The sequence below is a fragment of the Mandrillus leucophaeus genome, unplaced genomic scaffold (genome assembly GCF_000951045.1).
Source record: "Mandrillus leucophaeus isolate KB7577 unplaced genomic scaffold, Mleu.le_1.0 Scaffold559, whole genome shotgun sequence".
In the NCBI taxonomy this organism is placed as follows: Eukaryota; Metazoa; Chordata; class Mammalia; order Primates; family Cercopithecidae; genus Mandrillus; species Mandrillus leucophaeus.
In genome coordinates, this window is record NW_012106019.1 from 418,268 (window position 1) to 441,044 (window position 22,777).

Here is a 22,777-nt window from a genome sequence, read left to right on the forward strand (position 1 = left end):
TGAGTGATGCTTACTTCAGAGAAATGTTTTGTGGGAACGGGTTTAATAAATGATAGCTGGAGTAGTCATAGTTGCCTTGGTTGTGGTATATCAGTCATGGATAGAATGATCTAGTCAGTAAGAAACGAAGGTCCTGACCAAGAATCTAATTATCAAATTCTACTACTATCAGCAGCCACAGAAAAGCAGCAGAGCTTCCCTCATGTCACTAAGTCTCGTCAGTTTTTTTGGGTAATAGGAAGACTATAATCTGATCAATTTAGAAAAATCATTCCAGCTCTAGGTTTACATGTTACCTCATCTTTTCTCTCCCTTTCAGGTTATGTGTCCATTTAATCAACAAATATTTATGAAGTACCTGTGTGTCAGGCCCTATGTTAGACCCTGGATGAGGAATAAATCAGTTTCTTCAAAAAAGCCCCAAACTATGCAAGAGGAATCACAATTTGTGGCCCAGTAACAGCTCCACAAACCACCATCACCACCACCAGAAAAAAGAAAACAAATTCATACAAATAAAGAAATCTAGATTAATTTGAGAAATTCTTAATCACTCCCTCCAAACTGTTTTGTTCAATAGTCAAAAACAAAAATGGAACTACCTTATTGTTCAGAATGTTTGTCTTGGGCTAATGGATATTACACATTCTGATTAAGTCGATACTACATATTCTATTTCCTCTTTTGTTTTCCAATTTACTAAGTTCTTAAAGATGATCAGAACACATCCTCTCCATACCAACTGAGTGGAAACAAAAGAGATACAACTGTGACTGACACTGCATGGTTAGCAAATAATTTAAACATGGTAAGAAACAGGTGGATGAATCTGTCAAGTCCAACATTTACTGAACATCTACTAAGCGTGTGACATTATGTTTGGCACCAGAAATACAAAAATGAATGGGTTGTGCTCAAGCTCTTTAGATACTTTGCCAGTGATGAAGGAAACATATTTGTACTATTGTATAATGATAAGTCAATGGGGAAAGGGAGTTTGGGTTATGATAGCATAAATAAAGGAGAGTCACTGCAGTGGGATGGGAGGAGGAGGAGATAATGAGAGATATGAAAAAAGTCTCCTGGGGGACATAAGAGCTTTAAGGATAGGTTAAATTTAGTCACATCAAGTGTGGGCAATTGGAACAGCATGAATAAGTGATAGAGAGATTGCAAGGCATGGAATCTAAGTATATAAAAATCTAAATTACAAGAGCTTGTAGTACAAGAGTGAGAATAGCAAGAGATGATTAGGGGGTTAGGCAAAGACCAAGTCAAAAAGCATTCCACAGGCTAGAGAACACAGGCTTGACCTTATAAGTATTAGCCAGGCTAGGGAACATGAGCTTGAGTTTTAAAATGATAGAGAGTCATCACTAAAGGTTTCTGAGCACAGGGATGTGTTGCGTTCATAACTTAGGTCCTTCTGGCACTTGTGAAAGATGAATTTTAAGAAGTCAGAGTGAAGGTGTGGAAAACAAGGATATTGAAGTGGTCCGACAAGAGATGATGATAAAAACCTGAATTAGGACAGTTGTAATAGTCAGGGATGGGTGGGAATAAATCAGAAGTAAAATTGCAAAGAGTATGGTTACTTAAGAATATAGAGGGTGAAGGGCAAGAAGGAGTCTAAGATGACAGGGACTTTTTGGCCTGACAAGGGGATGAATGAGGATCTACTGAGGTGGAGGATGCATTAAGAGCAGTAGAACTGAGATCTGAATTACCAGGACAAGTCTAAACACAATAAACATTCAGCTTACCACGGAAAGAAAAGCCTTGTTTCTGAAGATTTTGCCAGCAATTTTCATCAAAGTAAAATTCTACAGTTTGCTGCCAAAAAGAAATTTCATTATTAACTTTGAAATTGATATCTGTAGCTGGAATATTACATTTCCTTTTCCTTCTGTCTCTCTCACTCACATGTGCACAGACAAACGAATACAAGTATTTAGAGCTTGAGTTGTCTCCAATCATTAAATCCAGACATTGTTTGGTCTAATAAGAGTGCCTTACTGTATATTTGCAAGAAAGACTGTCTATCAGTTTCAAATTAATGTAGTCTACTTCAGAAGTCTCCTGTAAAACCACAGTCTCACCAGTTCTTCAGTAGACCTTGAACTGGCAACTCTCCCTCATCATGAGGAAAACCCTCATCCTCCATTATAAGAGAATGCAGAAAGAGATTTTCTGCACAGTGGCCTTCCATACTTCACATTGCTCTCAGCCTTGCCAAGAAGAGCACACTCCAAAGTCAAGTTATAATTCCCATTGTGACTGGGTGGTAGTCATTAGTGCTGTCCACCAAACATTTCTGAATCTCCAGCTTCTCATTCTTTGAAGTTAGATGTGGACACATGGTATGGTTTGGCTGTGTCCCCACCCAAATCTCAACTTGAATTGTATCTCCCAGAACTCCCATGTGTTGTGGGAGGTACCCAAGGGGAGGTAATGAATCATGGGGTCCCGTCTCTCCTGTGCTATTTTCCTAATAGTGAAAAAGTCTCACGAGATCTGATGAGTTTATCAGGGGTTTGTGCTTTGCTTCTTCCTCATTTTCTCTTACTATGTAAGAAGCGCCTTTCACCTCCCGCCAGGATTCTGAGGCCTTCCCAGCCACATGAAACTGTAAGTCTAATTAAACCTCTTCTTCTTCCCAGTTTCAGGTATGTCTTTATCAGCAGCATGAAAACGGACTAATACAACACACAACTTACTATGTCAAATGAAATATACACAAACACGATGTATTATTTCTGGGCAGAACTTTACAAGGCAGCCTGTGAGCCACCATGACCCTTGCTTACTGCTACAATGACTGTGGAAGCACAGAGAAGACTTCTATCAGCCTGATGCTAACTAACAATGATGAGCAGAGACCCCTGAAGATCCACATTACACATATAGCAGCATGAGTAAGAAAGAAACGTCTGTGTTGTTAGGCAACACAGATGTTTGGGGCTAGCTGACACTATAGCAAAATCTAGCCCATTCTTCATGACTACTAGTTGTCGTGAAAGCAGCAAAGACAGAAAGTCAGGAAGACCTGATCTTCCTCTCACCCCAACAAAACCATTCCTACTCCTCTATCCCTCATCAGTGTTTTCTGGGAGAACAAAGGGGAATCACAGTCACAAACACCTAGTAGATATCATTTCTCAATGACTCTTAACCTTCCCTTTCAATACTTTCAATTATTACCACTACACTTTATTTAATTCCTCATTTGAACCATCTAGTTCTATTGTTCGTTCATTGATTCAGCATATATTGATTTACTGCTATGTATAAGGCATTCTACCAGACACAAAAAAGTAGCAGTTATCAAACTTTTTGGTCTCAGAACACCTTTACACAATTAAATATTAAGAGGGTCTGTTTATTTGGGTCATATCTATCAATACGTATTACATTAGGAATTACAACTAAAAATTTTTAAGTATTTATTCATTAATGCACTTTAACAATAAACCATTGTGTGTTAACATAAGTTGTATGTCTTATGAAAAACAACTATACTTTCAGAAACAAAAAATTTCATTAAAAAAAAGGCATTGTTTCACATTTTTACAAATCTCTTTAATATACGACTAAATGAGGCCAGGTGAGGTGCTCATGCCTGTAATCCCGGCACTTTGGGAGGCCAAGGCAGGTGGATAACTTGAGGCCAGGAGTTTGAGACCAGCCTCGGCAACATGGCAAAACCCCGTCTCTACTAAAAACACAAAAATTAGCCGGGCGTGGTGGTGCACATATGTAGTCCCAGCTATCCCAGCTACTTGGGAAACTGAGACAGGAGAATCGCTTGAACCCAGGAAGTGGAGGTTGCAATGAGGCAAGATCGCACCACTGCACTCCAGCCTGGGCGACAGAGTGAGACTCCATCTCAATAATAAAATAAATAAAATAAATTTAAATATATATATTTTTAAACATATATATTTTAGACATATATATATGACTAAATGAAATAAAATTGGATTTTCTTGTCTGCTTCTGTGTTCAATCTGTTAAAATATATTTTAGGAGGCCAGGTGCAATGGCTCACACCTGTAATCCCAGCACTTTGGGAGGCCAAGGTGGGTGGATCATGAGGTCAGGAGATCAAGACCATCCTGGCTAACACAGTGAAACTCCGTCTCTACTAAAAATACAAAAAAATTAGTTAGCCGGGCATGGTGGCGGGTGTCTGAAGTCCCAGCTACTCAGGAAGCTGAGGAAGGAGAATGGTGTCAACCCAGGAGGCAGAGCTTGCAGTGAGCCAAGATCACGCCACTGCACTCTAGCCTGGGCGAAAGAGCGAGACTCCATCTCAAAAAAAAAAAAAAAAAGAGAGAGAAAAGAAAAAGAAAAATATATATATATATATATATATAGTTTTGGCTGAATTACATGATGAAAATCCTAGGACCTTTCAATCCCTTTGAAAGGGTCTCAGGGACACTTAGGTCTCTTTAGTTTCCACTTTGAGAACCAGGACTATAGTATAAGGGTCAGAAAATGTTTTAATGGCAGGTAGTAAATATATCAGGTTTTGAAGGCTACATGAGCTCTGCCACAACTACCTGACTCCACCATCGTAGCATGAAAGCAGCTACAGACAACAATATAAACTAGTAAGTATGGATTTATTCCAACAAAACTTTATTTACAAAACCAAGTAGCAAGCTGGATTTTGTACATAGGCCACAGTTTGTCAATCCTTGCAATAAAGGATACCTAAATGAATCAGCATGTTCCTGCCCTTAAGAAATTGATAGTACCCATAAAGTACATGTCTTATTCCCTTTATAGTGCAAAGTAGAATGAGATAAATGTCATGTGAGGAGTCTCAGAAAAGGTTCAGAGTTCAAGGTCAGTAAAGAGCACCTCATGTTAAGAAGCCTTCAAGGAGAATGTGGGCCTTGAAGGATGGTCAAGATTTTAACAGAAAATTTCAGGAGGAAGGAAATATTCCAAGTGGAAAAATCATTCAGGATAAAAGCACTAAGTGTCCAGCAAATTCAAGTAATGGGAAGTCACTACTGAAATGTAGTGTAGATAAAGGGATATACAGATGTGTGAAACACTACTTAATCAGCTTTAATTCACTATGGGTTGGGGGTTGAACGCCAGACTCGAGGGTTTGGAGGTTGTCTGGGATCCTCTCAGGTGCCACTGAACACTTTCACATGAGGAGGTAACTTATCAGCCAGATATGACAAGATCAACTGGAACACAAAGTGTAAGATGCGTTTGCATATGCCCAACTGTAACCACTGACTCCAGCTAACAAGCTACTGGATCAGACTAAGCAAAAGGAAATAAGGACGTGAACAAAAGCAAGTACAGTCAGACGAGAAAGCAGACTGAGGCAAGCAACAATTCAGAGGTAACATTTAACAGGTCTAGTGGTTCACTAGAGGTAGAAGGGAAGAAGAGTGCATAATCAACAGACGCTAAGGTTCCAAGTCTGAAAGAAGGGAGAAAGATGGTAAGGATCAGGAAGGCCTGGAAAAGAGACAGCTTTGGTGATGAGCAGGTGAGTTTGATTATAAATATATCACACATATCACCATTTTGTCAAGCACAAGTCTGAATCCTCACAAATCCCAAAATCTTATTAGGAAAAAAAAAAAACTGTTTTACAGTTTTAGCAGACTGCCAACGTTTTTCCAAATCTGTGCCTCTTGAAATCTCCTCCAAGTCCCCAGTACTCTGAAATATAACAGAATATCTACGTTTTTATTCTCTCATCTTGATTTTCTCTATTTATAGTTGTCTAAAGTCAGTATATATTTTAGTCCATTGTAAATGTAATATTAGATATCAAGGAAATAATTTATGATGTTTTTCACAAACTCAGGATAAACAGTAACTAATTCCTTTATTAAAAAGTGGCTAGAACTGCCTGTATCTTAAGAATGTTGTAACTCATTCTTGCATACCACATACGTTTTCTGAATGTCTTACATTAACTAAAATGTCTGAAGATAGATATCAGGTTGCTGAAAGATTTTATTTCTTACAATTTTTTGAAAATTATGACTATGAAAAGCTACAGTGAAGGAATTTTTAAAGTTGTACTTGGAATTGCTTTAGATTTTAAAGGCCAAAAATATATGTGGAAATGGCACAGTAAGTGACCCAAATAATATTTCCATTCAAACACAAGTCTGCATCTGAAAAAAACAGAGCGATGGAAAGTGAGATGCTTGGAATCAAGACGAGAATGCTCAAAATTCACAGGGCAAGAAAGAGAGTCGTGATGTGGTGGTTGCTTTCCACCTCAGAAGAAAGTTTAGGAGAAAAAACACCAAGCTAAGAGTGTGATGACAAAGTACGAATCTAGAAGAGTCTTGGCCCGTGATAGGTAACCGAAAAATCTGCAAGTGAAATATACCTTCAAAGATGGTCACAACACGTATGATGGGAGCAGAAATCTTAACTGTTATGCTTCTGTAAACACAGCACCTGTGTCCATGAACGGTTTCCTATCATCTTCCTGGTTGCTAGCTCCTGAGGCATCCTGTGGACGGACTCCTTTCTCTTCCTCCCCTAACATTCAGTCAGTTATTAGGTCCAGACAATGCCATTCCTATAACATTTATTGCATTATCTCCTCCTTTCCACTTCTACAGTCACAATCCTAGCTTAAATCCTTTTTCCAGCACTGGTCTACTGAAATCATCTCCTAACTGTCTCCCACTCAAAGAATGATTGACAGGTTAATTTCCCTAATATAAAGTTCTAACCATGCAATCTCCATACTAAAAACTTTCATAGACCTTCCACAAAATGGCCCAATTATTTTGCCACCCTAGCTCCACATATCTTTTTCGCATGCCCTTTCTGCTAATTTAATATATCAACTCACTCTACCTCATACAAACTCTTATTTATACTTTCTCAACAGCACGGTTGCTTTTATACTTTTCTCTAGCCTAGCATGATCTTTCAATGTCCCACCCTGCTCTTACTCCAATCTCCATTTGTGGAAATATAACCCATCCTTTAAGGTCCACTGAAAAGTCTGTCTCTCCCAGGAATTCTTTTCCCAATTCTCTGTTTATACCCCACCATTCATTCTTCTAATTAGTATTTGCAGAGAGTATAATACATGCTACTGTTGTACACACTATAGACAAACCAGTCTGCCCCCGACCCTCCTGGTGACACTTCCTATAGCTTCTCTCAAATGATTGTTATCCGTGAGTTTCCCTCATCTCCTTCCCTCTGATTGGACCATATAACTAGAAGAGAAGCAGCTTGGTGAACAGCTGTTGAATTGAACTTTAGTTAAAGTGAACTTTCTGGGTTCACCATTTTCCTAAGGAAGTAAAATTTTACAAAGACCCGAGAGCCAGAGAAAAATTATGTAAATTTAATTTAGTCAGTAAACTCTCCAGAAGTTAAAAGATTTTGATTTGTTTAATTCCAGAAATGCTCAAAGAAAAAGTTTTAAAAGCAAAAAATATCCACTTACAATTCAGTTCTTTAAATTATAATGTTAACTGTGTAGCCTGATTGTAGGATGAAATAAGAATCTATAGTCAGACCACTGTGGTTTCATGAAATAAAAAAAAAAACAAAGAAAACAGTATTACAGCTACTAATACTTGGGATGATTATAGTAACATTAAACACTGGGTAAGTACCTGTAAAGCAAAACACTGAACTGGACCAGGTCCCTGCCCAGTAGATGGACAAACTAGACAGATATAATACAAGGCAAGGTGAAGGCAGATGCCAGGAATGTGCATAAGATGATAGAAAAAACTCTGAACCTCCTTTTCTTCTTTGAAGTTCAGACCTGAGAGTCTGAAGCAGTTGATTTTGACTGCCAGTAAATGCAAAAGGACACAAGTGTTTTCTAAGGGCTCAGATGATGCTGGCTGCTAGATGTCAAACTGAATTCACAGATAAGCACTCAGAGTGAAAAGCCATTCTGGATCTAGCAAGATAGGGTAAGTTCTTATGCTCTAATAATGGCAAAGCATTTAGGTGGGTCTTAACTCGTCCTGAAAAGTAGCTTCTCTTTTGTTTTCCCTGGCCCAGGCTGGTTTCAGGCCTGCCGGTGAGATCTGTAAGAGAAATCATTTTTGATTTTGTTCCAAATTCTAATTCAATACCTTGGCAGCATTTGAAATGGGTAAGAGTTCTAGGATCACATCTGCCTCAGGTGACAACGAAGATAAGAAGCACACAAGGTAAAAATGATGAGAGCTTACTCCCTAAAAGCGACTTTAAATGAAGCTTTCTAAAGGTAGTTAGTAACTTCTAGTTACACTAGGCCTGAAAATATCTTGCTAAAATATTTAAAGATAAACTTTAAAAAACCTTGTCACAAATTTGTTTTTAGCTAATATTCTGGCAGTTTTTTAAGTCCATGTTAACAATTAGAATAAACTGATAATCAAATTCATCAGACCAGGACATGCAGCAATATGGGGAAATAGTTTTTACAAGTAAACAATATTCACTTTTGGTTAGCGGTTTCTGGTGACCAAGATGGGCCCTAGTGAAAACTGGGCTGTTGGTTGCTTTTAATGAAATGATGGAGTATCAAGGGTCAACAAATGTGTATTGTACAACACCCTTGTTTCAGGTACCTGCACCAGAGGGTACACAAACACATGAGATACAGCCCCTACAGAAGGCTTTTTTTTTATGTAGACAGTTGAAATAAAAAAATAAAGACAATGAAACATCAGAGAACGATATAAAACAATATATGGTAAATCTTCCATTGTAAGGCACAGAAAATAGCAGTTATGGAATTTTAAGACTTGAAAATATCTTCTGTGTTTATAAAAACTGTTTTACAAAGGAGATGGAACTTCATTCAGGTCCTACTGAATAGTTTTGGATAGGTACACTAGAAAAGGCATTCCTGGGCCATGAGTGGTGGTTCACGTCTGTAATCCCAGAGCTTTGGGAGGCCAAGACCGGCAGATCACCTGAGGTCAGGAGTTTGAAAACAGCCTGGCCAACATGGCAAAAACCCATCTCTACTAAAACTACAAAAATTAGCTGGGCATGGTGGTGGGTGCCTGTAATCCCAGCCCCTCGGGAGGCTAGGCGGGAGAATCGCTTGAACTCAGGAGGCAGAGGTTGCAGTGAGCTGAGATGACAGATCACGCCACTGCACTCCAGCCTGGGCAACAGAGCAAGACTCTGTATCAAAAAAAAAAAGAAAGAAAGAAAAGAAAGAAAAAAAAAGCATTCCTGGAAGGGTAGAGTTTATCAACAAAAACATGGAGGTAGGATTCTCCATGATATAGGACAAAAGAAAAGAGACAAGCTGATTAGAGTTTATATTGAGAAGAGACAAAAGTGAGGTTGAATAGGTAGGTAGAACCAGCAGTATTTAATATGACTTTGCACACCTTAGTTATTCAATAGGTGTCTATTTCATTTATTGAATGGATACAGTAAGTATTAGAAGCCCTGGGGAAGGTGATTATACATCAAAGCAGATCATTTAGGAAGAGAATGTACCACATAAAGAGACAATGAGAAGAATCCTCTCTCATTACTAAAATGTGTTTCTCAGAAGGATTGGTCCAGGGTTTGGTCTCAAGTTGATTTCCAAATAGTTGCCATATTTCCATATCATACGCAAACTGAAGACTTTGGTCAATTTCTTTGACACTTTATCCACAAAAATACTTCAATGTCTGGATGCCTGACAAGGAATAAATAAAACTTAAAAAAATGAAAACAGCTAGAAACTCTTGAGCAATTTCTATAAGCACTTTGCTATCAGCAGTAATGCTGGATTAACTGAGTGCAGAGCACTACGCTAGATATTTACATATTTCTAATTTAATTCTCACAACAATCCTATGTTGGTAAGATTAACTCAGTTTTATAGTTAGTTGAAACACCCAGGTTTACAGTAAAAGAGTAATTTGCCCAAAGTCAGGAAGCCAGGAGTGGTAGATCCAGGATTCAGACCCATTCCTGCCTGACTTTACATTCCAAGGCCCAAACTTCTTACCTGAATTATTTTTCCACAAGAGGCATCATTACATAATAAAAGAATTTATTAGAAGAAATGCTTGATTCTTGCAGAAAGAATCATGTGAGTGTTAGAGTTTCATTGTGGGATTAGCAGATCTTTTGGGTAATCTGACCATGTAAGTTTCCTATACTTTAACTTCAATAAGGCATCACCCATAATATTGTAGTTGAAACTACCATATGATGAAGCTCAAGTCCTGCCCTACACACATGACCTGTGTGATATGGGCAAGTTACTTAATCTTTCTAAGTATAATTTCTTCATCTGTCAAATGTGGGTAATAACAATAGCCACTTCACAAGATTCTTCAGAAAATTAAATAGCATAACATAAAGTATTTAGTATTTGCAACTTTTATTATTCAAGGAAAATTATTAAATTTCTACTTTATGGATGTATCAAGCTCATACTTTTCCTTTAAGATTTAGCCCAAAAAACACCTGCTCTAAAAGTCTTTTCTATTATTGCCACTCCCAGGCCAAGAGTATGTTCTCACAATCGTATGTGTGTGTGTGTGTGTGTGTGTGTGTGTGTATTTTCATTCATTTCACTTATCATTTTATACAATTGTTATCTATTTATGTCCTGTCTCCTTCATAAGAATGGAAACCCCCCAAGGACAGGGAATCACCTTATTCATCTCTTAATACGCTACTTTAAAAGAATTATATCACATATAATCAATTTAGAAATCTTTTGAGAAAGTGCATGTAGCTTCCTGTGCACGTTCTCTTTTGGTTTTAGGTACATAAATCTTGTCTCTTTACCACGCTCTAAATTTTTAAAAAGTAAAGATTCTATCTTATCCTCCTTTTTACTTTAAAAAGTAAAGATTCTCTCTTATCCTCCTTTTTACTTTAAAAAGTAAAGATTCTCTCTTATCCTCCTTGTCCATAGCACATTCTGTCTTTCTGGCATGTAGTAGGTATTTGAGGTACTTAACATCATTAACTTAGTAAGCTCTTCCTCTTACTTGGCACTTGAATGCTTTCAAACCACCTTCAGAGACCTCATCTCCAGTGACCCTCCTCCCAGTCCTCTGAAGTAAGAAGGTTCAGCATCACCACAAGGAAACTGAGGTTCAGAGAAGTGTCCCACAGAGGGAGGGCTGCCAGTGCCAGCCCCACCCCTTAGTCTCACAGTCTTTCCACTGCCTTACAAGGTCCTCAACTTGGATTCAGGACAGCAGATCACCCAGGAAGTTCTTTATTACTGTACTCTTTGACAGTAGAAGAAATAAGTCAGCAATTATGACTTTAGGAATATTTACATCTTACACTTTCAGGCATTCTTGAGGTTTCCCTCCACTCAGTAACCATGAGCCCGATCTTTCTGCCCTCCCTCTCCAGACCACCACCACCTTCCTTGCCCTTTCCCCAGCCATTGACTTACTTAGCCATCCCACGCTGGGAGTGCGCCGCACTCGGGGGTCATCATCCAAGGTGCGGGTTGCTAGGCAGGGCACTGAGTTCTCAAGCGGGCTGCGGGCTTTAGTGTCAGAAGCAGAAGACAGGAGGAGGAGGAGGACACATGAGCAGCCACAGCAAGGATGAGGATGGAAGCATTAATTAAGAAGAGAAAATACTACAGCAAATCACACAAGCGGGTTAAAGGAGAACAATGACATATTACAAAGACACACACCCCCTCCCATGTCCTGCACCCTTAGATGAAATGAATCCCAGCAAAGAATGAAAAAGTCTAAAAAAATTACATTCAATCATTACAGTTCCCCAAATACCAATGGATGATCCACCCTGCAGTTCTAATACACAAAACATAAATTATATCCAGAAGAAGAAAGATTTACATAATAAACAGTAATCTCAGGATGTAAGATCAAGATTGTTAATAATTATGAACCACATAAGCACACACAGAGGGAAGTTACACACAGCTTTGTAAAGCATAGGGCGCAGGGTGTCATATTAGTAAGCAGCTTTCTTATGATCTACTCAACAGATACATCTATGGATCTTATGCACAAACGCAGAAAGCAACATTTCATACTTTCACTTCCGAAATATTTTCCTTGATGAATACAGAGTTGAATCTCAATTTTCTGTTTTTCAGCCCTTCAGAAACATGGGACTGGGGTACGGATAAATTAATACCTTAATATAAGCCAATTTAAGGATGTATGTTAGTCCTCATTTTCTGGTGCCCTTTAATACTCACTTTAATTTGAACATTTTAACCTTTGGTGCACCTATGCCAAATCTTAGACCACAGCAAAGATTAAATAATACTACAGGCTATATATACAGTATTGTTCCTCCAGATACATTTTATCACCTGGATGAAACAACGCCATCAACTCCTTCCTGAAGATAGCTTCATTTGGGATCCATGCCATTTATTTTGCTATTCCTATTAAATGCCACGCTCCAAGGCTAGTAAAATATAGACAGCATAATTATCCTTTAAGGAACCACAATGAGGTTGGAAATATCTAGCCATCAGACTACATGCAATTTGACTTAATAAAGACAATCATTAAATGACCAAGGCAGTAAACAAGGCATATCCAACCAATAGCAAATAGGAGATAATCTAGTCACATGAGTATGCAAACAACAGGGGAGACAAATGGTCTTTTTAAGAATACTGATGACTTGGGAGGTCAAGGTTTAAAGTAAACCATTTACAAACTAATATAAGTTTATAGCCAAATTTGGGCATTCAGCACGTTATAAAATCGAGAAACATTTTTGTCAATTTATCTGTCTGTGTTTAAAAGCTGTAAATAAAGCCAGGACTTGTGAGCAGGCCATCTGTGCCAGCACCTGTTTGAGGCAAATCTGATGTCTTCTCTTTGCAATCTGAATTTTTAATTGTTTCCCATAATTGAAGTTCTTTGCAAGTTTTTATTGCACTAAGAAAAATGAAAAAGAGAAATGAACGGGTTGAGATTGTTCCCAAATTGCTCCTGTTAAGAGGGAGACATTTAGAAATGTATATTATCATACTGACCAAGTTTTGCCTCCTATTTCTTTTGACAACTAAGTGATCTGCTTAAAGAGCCAATATTCCTGCAGACTTAGCTAAATTAAATGAATTAGGCTAAACAACTGGCAAACATTTATCTAGGTCCAGGCAAGGACCCAGTGAAATGCCAGATCAGTGAGAACTGACAGAAACTGATAATACAAAGGAAACTTCTTCAAAAGAAGACATGTCCTTTAGCTTCTAATTTCTTTAGAATGAGAATTCATATTCCTTTAGCTTCTAAATGTGTATGCAGGTACCCAAATTTTATCACTGATACCATGGCTTGCCTCTAACGTGGGTACAGGAAGTCAGCAGCTTCTCCAAAACTCATGCTGATAACTAACGTTCCCCAGCAGCTTCTCTCTCCTCTACTTCCCTCAACCTGTCAGTGTATTGCTGAGAACTAAAGCTGGAAATTTCTTTTTGCATATACAGCCTCCATTGAGACAGAGCCTCACCATCAAGGGGACAGTGGAATGGAGCCTGGCACTCGCCAGCAAAGAACCTGGCTCCAAAGGCAGGCATGAAAATGGAACTGCTCAGAGAGACTCGGCACCTGTGTTTTAGCAAAGCCTGACTGGAGCCATCTGGCAGCATACCCTCATGAAAGCTGGGACTTGCACAGCATCCATTACTTATATTGGCAAATGTCTACATTTTGATTTGTTGGACCCTCTGTGTACTTCTGTGCAGGAGGAGATACAAACTCTGTAACCCTTTCATGTTGCTTTTTTTTTTCCCTTCACAAATTAACTCCAAATATCAAATGCTGAGAAGTCGTTCCCAAAGCCAGAGCAGAACATTTTGCAGTTATACCATGATAATAATATATAATGTACGCCTTGTCTACATAATGCTTTCATTGCACCTCTTTTACACTTGAGCTACAAAATAAACAGCTTAGCCTTGCTATTATCTTACATATTCTCTTTTAAATCACTTTTGCCTAACTTCAAGTATAAATAAGGTAGAAAATGGTTTATATTACCACAACCTGATGAGGAAAGATATAGCTCCAAAGGCTTTTGAGTGATAGTATCCAATATCTAGACGATAGAAAAAGATGTTGTGAGGAATTTTTTTTACATGACCCATGTTCCCCTTTTGAATCAACTTGTCCAAAACCATCAATCCTAAATCTGTTCATGTGAGGGTGTCTCTTCTTGAATCAAGCAAATAGATACCCTCACACACATACACACAGAAGAAAAAAAAAACCTCCAGAAAAATGCTTTTTTTAAACAATCCTATTAAGAAGAAAATAAATCTTATTCATAGTGAAGTTTTAGGACTCTTTTGGGATTGCAATGCCATGTGTTCAAATAGTCATCGAGCACTTCCTATGCATTCTACACTGCTATTTAGACAAGAAATTTAACCCAAAAGGATACCAGCATTTCACCTAAACACATGAAACATGTTGCCTAGAAATCTCCATTTGGAAAGCCAATAAAGACACTCCACTGTCTGCCATGTTTTGTGTGTTTTGTTGCTTAGATGTAGAATGGCCTCTAGAGCCCTTCACCATCACATTATTATATATAAGACCTCGACTTGGTGATGTGTGGGAAATAAATTATGGTTGAGGAAGCTCATCCCCTTGAGGTTGAATTAGCATATGATTATTAAGCACACTGGGTTCCTACATTTACTATGCTTAGACAAGTTATTTCGGACTTTCAGGTTTTTCATCTGAAATGATATATACATTAGAGCTGCCATAAAGAACAATATCCAATGCATAACAGGTGCTAAAATAATGTGAGGCATTATTATTATTGCTACTACTAATATCGTTAATGGAATGACATTTCCTTTGTTCAACATCTTGAAGAGTGTTGGAAAACACTAAAGACAGAAATCCTGGCCTACTTTAAATTCAAAGTGTGGTTTTTAAGAAATTGGGTTCACAAACCTAGAAAGATCTCCTTTTCGTCCTTTGTATTTCTATGGATACAGGAGTTGAGTAGAATGAGGCATGCTTAGTCATTCTTGGAAGATCTTAATTTATCCCTACTTTAAGTGAGCCCATGGTGCTCACATTTTATGTCTCTATCTTGCTTACCCTTCTCTCCTTACTTTTCCCTGTCCTTCCCTCTCCTATACCTCTTTCACAGGGAGCAGGATGTGGTCCCAGATCTGCACCTACACTTCTATTGCTCCCAGAGCAACATGGGGCTTGGGAATACAAAAAACTTGGTAAGGGTGGCTCTATTAAGGAAACCAAGCCTTGGAAGAAGATTTACTCAGGGTTGACAGCAGCAAATCAGTTCAGTGCCCTCGAAATACATGAGTTCTCCAGGAAAGGGGAATGAAGAAAAAAGTACTCACATGTGGTAGAATAAAGGCAAAGAGAATCATTTCAGTTCTTTTACTCTCTCACAGACCCTAACTGTATAAAACAGACTGACAACTAGTAAAATTTAAAAATATGTTTATTACATGGTAACATCTTGCTGTACACATATTATTTCTTGATAGCTCAAACTGTCATTACTTAGACATAATGATCAATCTTTATACTCTAAATTTAAAAATACTAGAAAGCCCATGAGTGACAACTCATTATGTATTATTTGGCATCTGCAAAGTCGATAATGAAAGTAGCACTATTTTAAAAATAAAACTCCAAGAATATTTTCATATAAATGAAGTAGTAGGCAAAAAATGGAGAGAAACCGAAAATAATAAAATGCAAAATAATGGTAGTGAATTGAAGTTCTGCCCTCAATTTTAAAGCTGAAAGTCACTAAATTTTCCCCTTAAAATATTTCTGAATAATAGTTGTTCCTTACAGTGTGCTATGATCTGAATGTTTGTGTCTCCCCAAAATTCTCATGTTGAAGCCTAATCTCCAATGCAATAGTATTAAAAGGTGAAGGCTTTGTAGTGATTAAGTCAAGACACCACCACCCTCAGGAATGGGATTCATGCTCTCCTGAAAGGCTTAAAGGAATCTGTCTGCCCCTTCCACCTTGTGAAGATCCACAGAACGCACCATCTATGAGGAAAGGGCCCTCACCAGGCGCTAAATCTGCTGGCACCTTGATCTTGGACTTGCCAGCCTCCAGAATTGTGAGCAGTAAATTTCTATGGTTTTTAAATTACCCAATCTAAGGTACTTTGTTATAGCAGTACGAGTGCACTAAAGCACAATGGCATCTCACATTTTGCTTATTTAATAATTTTCACAAAGGTATCTCATTTATTCCTGGTTATATGCACAGAATAAGACATTACTACCCTTATTTTACAGGTATAAAAACTGAAGCTCGAAGAGATTATGTAAATTGCTCATAACCACACTGCTACTAAACATTAGCTCAAGAATTGAATGAAACTTCTGGAAATGATGGTCCCATGTCTTTAAGAAGATTACAAAGTAGGCCTTCAATGTCAAACAACTAAATACCCACTTGTGTTATATCTCTTAAGCCCGACTCCTCATTGCTATAAAGAGTGGAATACGTTAGCAAATACTGAGAGGGAATGACCCTTGGAGAAAAATGTGTTGTTTATTTAAAGATCTGAACATTATACATTTGGAAAATCAGTCATCTGCCTGGAGAAAGAAAAGGAAAATAAGAAAATAAGAATGGTGCCTGATGGATGAATTAGAAATGCCATAATAACAATAACCATAGTAATTACTGTTATTAAGGAACAGTATTTCATTCAGGCACTTTGCTAGCAACTTTCCATAGATTGGCTCACTTATTCTCAGGTGGGAAAGAGCTTGATCGTGATTTGGGTTCTGGTCAGGACATTCATCTGTGCTATGAAAATGAACAGAAAATGACAGTCCTGAACAAAACAGTTGGATGTATGCTGTTGCTTTTGGGAAACAGTTAATTGTACGCAGAAAGGCACGCAGGAAGATGATTCTAACCTTAAGGTGATGTGGGCCTGAGAGTTGCAAGATGTCAACTGACCTATCTGAGAACTAGAGAAGCATGATGGCCAGCTTCAGAAGCAGGTTAGGGAAATATCTGCCTTACACACTGATTGAGGGACCTTGTCTGAATTCAAGGGTATGAGGCAGTTGGGGGGATGGCCTGGAAAGCAGAAAAACCCATCCTGAGACAAATGGGCAAGCTGGGATCCAAAGTGCAGGTAAAAAGCGAAGAATTTCTCAAGGGAACGAGAAAGCTACCAGACCTGGTGGTGGTCCCAGCCAGATCCAACATAAGCCAGTGTCAAGGCAGCTGGATCTAATACCAAACCAAATGGTTTGAATGGGCCTAATCTCAAATCAGATCCAATGCAACAAGAGCCCAACTAATATCGCTTATATTTCACTGGAGCCTAAAATTATTATTAACACAAAAATTGATTTCTTTCCATTGTTTGTTCTGCATTGCAAACGACTATCTGTTACTGTAGGTAACAGCAACAGACTATGCTTTCAAAAATGCTTTCAAAGGTGTGCGTGTTTATATCCAGCACATTGCTGATGTTAAACCAGCAATATGGGAGACAGCTAGGAAGTGGCATCCCGCCTGACAGATAACCTTAAACAGAGGAATCCAGATTCAGGAGTAAGTAGTGGCAACCCATAATGAGAGCAAGTGGATTACATTTCTCATATTTAAATTTAAAAAGAGGAAAATGGTGGTAAATTGAAGATAAGTTGCAGAGGTTCTATCAGGAGCAGGCCCGGGGTGCCAGAAATATGGAGGAGACCACAGGCACCAGGAGAAGGCATGGGGAAAGCACCAAGAGGTCTAGGAGCCAGCTGCTCTCCTTGGAGCTGCCACTGTCTCCAGCTCCTTATCTCCCTGGTGGGACAACTTTACCAAGTCTTGGATTTCCAGTGTGATTTAGGACTCCCCTGACACCCACTTAGCAAAAGATAAAACCAATGAAGGGAATAAATTACTCTGTAAGAGGGCTATGATGAGAAAGGTCTTCGGCACCTCCCATTGCTAATGAAAGACTATTGGTATCACTTCACAAAGGGCAGAGGGAATAAATCAGCACTGTATCTGCTAGTTTCTTTTCAAATAGTAAGCTACAGAGCAAGTATCATTCCAGAAACCACTCCTACTCAATATAAGATTTTTCTTTCCTAATTGTGCTTAATCATATTGTATATAATTTACCAACATTTGTGGAGTGATTACTATGTGCCAGTTACCACTCTAAACATTTTATATATTTTTTCTTATTCTTCATTATCTCTCTTTTACAGACATCAAAAGCAACTACTAAATTACCTTTTCATGTTTTTATTGAAAAAAGAAAAACTTTTCACTAATACAAAGTGAGGTCATAAAATTAGATTAAGGAAAAATGAAATCTATAGTCTAGATCCAATTAGATTACTAAAGCCAATTCTCAATAAAGGGCATCTATACTCCCAGACCTTGGAAGGCCAGGAACTGATCTTTATGGTAATCTAGGGAGAAAAAATGAAGAAGTCAGGAAAAAATCAGGGACAGGTCGATGATGGCTTTACCCAACTCTCTACAAAGACAGTAAAAGGTGAATACTCAAATTCAGGCTCCTCACTGGTTTGGGTCCTTAAAGTCAGGTCTCAATCATCTCTTGCAAACTTTGAGATAAGACAATACATATAAAAAGTATCCATTTAAATGGTACATTTAAAAAATGGCTCATCTTATAAACCATGACTTTTTAAAATGCAGTTGTTAACCTTGTCATAAACCTCTTACTAAATATTTATTGAATACCAATTAAGAATAAAATTTACTTTTACTTTCTAATGAAAAACAAACTAAATACATCTTTATTTTTAAAATGCTATCAAGCAATATTTCCAGGCTTAAACATTATTTTTTCATAATGCTCTAAAATAATACAGAATTATTAGCTAAGTATCTCAGACCAAATCATTAGGTAGAATCATATGAAACTGCTGACAACTTAATTTTACCCACAAAAATTGCAATTTCATATAGTTCAACCTAAAACAATAGTGAGAAATAAAAAGTAGGTAAAGAAAAATCCAACACCAGAATGACCTAAAACCTCACTAATTTCTTCATGCAACATTATAGAAAGGCCTCAATTAATATATTGAGAAATGATAGCACTTGCCTAAAATTTAGTACCTGGCAGACATGCCCATAGAATTTACACATGTCTCAGACAAGTAGCGATTTCACAATAATTAGCATTTTGAAAGCTCGCTTCATTGTTCCCTGATTTGTTACAGATAAAAAATGTTTTTTGCTGCTTTTTAAAAACATAAAATCGTCTTGAACCCCAAGCCATACCAGGATGCTAAAAGATGAGAGTTAGTCTTAAGCTAGGAATAAAGACAGTAGTGTGCTGACAGTGGATATGCCATTAAATGTTTGAAAACCAGTTTCCAGGAGAAAAAAACATATTTACATATGAATGTGTGAGTGTGTGTGCATGCGTATGTGTTGAATTTTACTGATATAAAGGATATTGTGACAACCAAGTATAAAGGGGTTCCTGGAGAAACTCCCACTGGCCTGTGCACTGGGAGGCGTGTGCGCTAGGGTGGAACCTTGGGAATTTCGCTCTGTTTGCAGAGGGGAGAAGCCTGGCCCCTCCTCCTCCCGGGTGGTACATGGGATTCAATCTGCAAGGCAGGAAGCCTGTGCTACCAGGACTCTCGCTCTGCTGAGAGTCTCTGTTTCCCTTTTTTTCCTTTTTGCCCAATAAATTCCATTTTTCTCACTCTTCAAATTGTCTGCAAGCCTAATTTTTCATGGTGGTGACAAGGACCCCATCTTTAACTGAACTAAGGAAAAGTCCTACAACAATATGTAACACACCTTATATAAATAATAATAAAATATACAATACTGTATTGTAAATTGGATATAGTTAGTTGATTCTCATACAATACTTTAGTTGATCTTGGCCAAACTCTTACATCAGTAGCTAATATATGGTCGCAACTGGCAAATGAGTATAGTTCCAACATCCATCAAATATCCAACAAATATTTGTGACATTTGTTGATTAATATTATTACGTATGTTAACCAGTAAGACAAAAGTGAAATAATGAAGATTGAATACGTCAGACTTCATCTATTTGTCAATGATGTAGGTGATTCTTTTCCTAAATCAGATAACAGTTTTTGATTACTGAAAAAAATGTTCAACTTTTTTCTGCTATTCCTTTTAACAGCTATGGACACTTTACACTTTTAAATGTAATCTATGTTATTAGCATTTTCCCCATCACTTCTTTAAGCCTAGAGACAAATAACCAAAAAAAGTTTAAAAATCAAGCCCTAATTTGTAGCATTTGCTGGTTTCTATGGGGTAAATACTACCATAACAGCCCATTTCAAGTAACAATATAGTCACTGAATGCAGAGCTGGAAGGAGATGCACAATGGCACACTATTTTACATCATTTCTACCACCATACAGACACAGTGGATACAAATAACCATAAGAACACAGACTACAGTAAAATACACTGAAACAGGCAGAAAACAATAAATTTTCAGTATTTATTATCTTTGTTTTAATATAATTATTTAATTGTATGTTTATATAATTTAATTTTTAATAGTAGCTGTATTTAACAACCAGCTTGCAAATCCCTGATAACAACTGGCTCTCCTGAGTAGATTAGAGCTGGCTCCAGTACACCACCGGGAAATGAAAAAATTCACAACTCTGAAGTTATCTCTATAAATTTCAGTTATTTATTACATTGTTGCTAGCTATAACTAAAGTTGGCAATGTCACTGAGTATATTTTATAGCCTATGATAGAAGACAAAGGTATACAAATTTATCTAAGTTTTACATGGAGATATTAGAATCTAGCTCCAACTACAACAGATTGAAAGATCGTGGTCTATTAAAACTATAGCAATAATTCTACCTACAGTAGTTCTATAATTTTTACATAGAAATTTAAACTAAGAACATTCGTTTATTAGAAATTGTATTTGGAAATTTATTCTAAGAACATTTGTTTAGAAATTTATTCTAAGAACATTTCATAGTTTTTAAAGATATTAAGTAATTAAACCCTAACATATAAAGGTAACTCTGCAAACTTTCCAGTTAAGAACAAGCACCTCTAGGAAAGCCAAAAATTTGCCATTTGATAATTGATAAGAATGTACCCTGAAGGCGTACAAAATTCATTGCTAAAAGATCTCTCAAAGCTAAATCTTGCCTCTGGATATTTAAAAGAAGTTAGGTAGCATTAAGGCCAATAACAACATGTTTTAAAAGGTCTAATCATATTCCACGCTTCAGAGTGTAAGCTGATCAGCTGAGGAGCTGGAAAAGAACTGCCTGCTCTTCCTATTTGCTTTCTGCCCAGCATATATGGCATCTCACAAGTGAAAAGGTGGATGAAAGGCAATTTCAACTTTTCTCTGAAGTACACAGATCTACAGATAGAATGAAAGATTGAATGGCAAGCGATATTAACTCATTAATTGTATTACACATCCAAATACTTTCTCCTAAAGCACAAGATTCTGGCTGACTGCCAAGATCCATCTGTTCCTGATTTCTACTCCGCCTGCAGTGCCATGGAAATAAAGTTCACCATACTGGTAGAAAGCCTCCTGCATGCCATATTCATTCCTCTACTTTTTGAAAATATAGCAATATTTGAAAACAATGCACTTTTTCACTTCTTTATACTTCCCCCAACCCCATGATAAAATAATTAAATCACCAAATACTGGGATTTCATTTTACATGAGAAAGTGGATTATTAAATAAGAAATAAAAGAGTAACTTCAACTTTAATTGCCATAATTTCAAAAATATACATTGTTAAATAAAATATTTGTGACATCAGTTATAATAAACTACTCATTCTATAACTTTTCTAGCCATTAAGTAATCCCTCTCTCCAAAAACACAATTAAAACAACAAAAAAAAGCGAGGGGAGACACAAAAACCAAAACATTTCCCATCAGCAGCAATATTCTAGGTAACAGTAGAACCATCAAATTATAGTAGAAATACTGTAGATTCAATTCTCTTTTATAAATTTTTTATAAAAAGCATTTTATTTTAATTATTTGCACATAACCAGTTTTGTCTAAAAAATATACCACAGAAAATCTGCTAGCAGCATTTTTCCAGCCAACAGTTACCTTTAATACTAGGAAGAGAAAACCCATTTCCAGAAATGGAGTGGCTGCGTTGCAATTCAGTTACTCCAACTTTTTCCACATCAACTGGTTTTATGTTATTCTGAAAGTGCAGCTGAAGGCAGTGAATTAGAATCACTCTTATCTACTCATCTCTCTCTCTCTTTTTTTTTTTTTTTCTCAGATGGAGTCTCGCTCTGTAGTCCCGGCTGGAGTGCAGTGACGTGATCTTGGCTCACTGCAACCTCTGCCTCCTGGCTTCAAGCAATTCTCTGGCCTCACCTTCCCAAGTAGCTGGGACTACAGGTGTGTGCCACCACACCCAGTTAATTTTTTGTAATTTTTTAGTAGAGATGGGGTTTCGCTGTGTTAGCCAGGATGGTCTCCATCTCCTGACCTCGTGATCCGCCCATCTTGGCCTCCCAAAGGGCTGGGATTACAGGCGTGAGCCACCGTGCCCGGCCTCATCTCTCTTAATACTAAGGAAGATTGGGGGTGGGATGGGAGGATAGACCTAACCCTATCAGCCCAATGCTTAGTGCTTCTTTCCACCATACCTTCATTTTCCATACCTCATGAAAACTGACTTCTCCCTTCTCAGATTGCTCCCAATCAAGAAATTTATGTGAAACAAAGGCAATGATACAAAAGATAGACATTCTACAGGAAACTCTGGTAAATCAATAAACTACAGATAAGAT

General features: G+C 37.6%; 1 protein-coding gene across 4 annotated transcripts in view; it reads right to left on the bottom strand.

Annotated features, from left to right (window-relative positions):
* Nucleotides 1-22,777, bottom strand: part of SLC4A4 (solute carrier family 4 (sodium bicarbonate cotransporter), member 4) — a 365,688-nt gene that overhangs the window by 219,512 nt on the left and 123,399 nt on the right. The window lies entirely within an intron of this gene.